Below are 1,079 nucleotides of genomic sequence, written 5' to 3'. Positions count from 1 at the left end.
CCAATCAGGACTAGCTGAATGGATGTTAGAATTACATTAAAATCAATGAAACATATCTATTGAGCACATGACATATTTAGGCACTCTGACAGCTACTGAAGAGGATTTCTAAAAAGCAACCTAAAATCCACTATGGGGAATTAGATAGATACATATTATCACTAGTGGTAAAATGAAATACCACCATGAAAGAGAGACAAGGGCATTGTGAAGCTACAAAGGGGAGATCACAGTCAGTTGAGGGGATCAGAAAAAAGCTCGAGTTATCTATGAAGAAATTTAGGGATGAATAGGATGTTGTAGAGCATCTGAAAGCAATCTCTTGTTTTCATGATTGCCAATGCAGGGAAAAATTACAGAAGACTTTGAAATGGACTCAAAAGATGACTGGATGACTTCAATGGAAAACTAGGTGAATCGGCTGATTCTGTAGGGTCACTGAGCCTTTCATTATCCTTGAGCCATTTTACCATTTTATAATTTGCAGATAATCAAAGGCAATGCAGATGACTCCTATTCATAGATATTCAAATCTGTTTTCTGGCAGGTAGTCCCGCCTCCTCCCATTACCTATGTTCAGCCCACACACCTCATATAGAATCCTGGTGCCACAGCCCTAGCACCCAGATTGTCAGCAACACTTCCATGTCCTCTCCCACTGAGGTCTCTCCTTGCAGAACATTGTGTCCAAGCAGGTTCTGATCTCTCTCCCAGTGGAGCCCATGATATCCACCCTTCCCAGTTCCTGCCCATGTACCTTCCTCTCGCTTCTGTCCCTAACACACAGGAATCACCCTATCCCCTTTTTTAAAAAAACATACAGTTATATTGCCTTTCAACAATGTAACTATAAACCATGGATTCTAGACGGCCAAGAGACAAGTATCTGTTTATGTTCATCCCCATGTCACTGTCTCTTTAGTACCTGAAGCATTAAAAACCCCTTTATAGGGGCGCCTGGGTGGCACAGCGGTTAAGCGCCTGCCTTCGGCTCAGGGCGTGATCCCGGCGTTATGGGATCGAGCCCCACATCAGGCTCCTCCACTATGAGCCTGCTTCTTCCTCTCCCACTCCCCCTG

This window comes from Ursus americanus, chromosome 29 (genome assembly GCF_024610735.1).
Source record: "Ursus americanus isolate L20-20 chromosome 29, mUrsAme1.1.p, whole genome shotgun sequence".
Taxonomy (NCBI): domain Eukaryota; kingdom Metazoa; phylum Chordata; class Mammalia; order Carnivora; family Ursidae; genus Ursus; species Ursus americanus.
Note: the sequence above shows the minus strand (reverse complement) of the source record.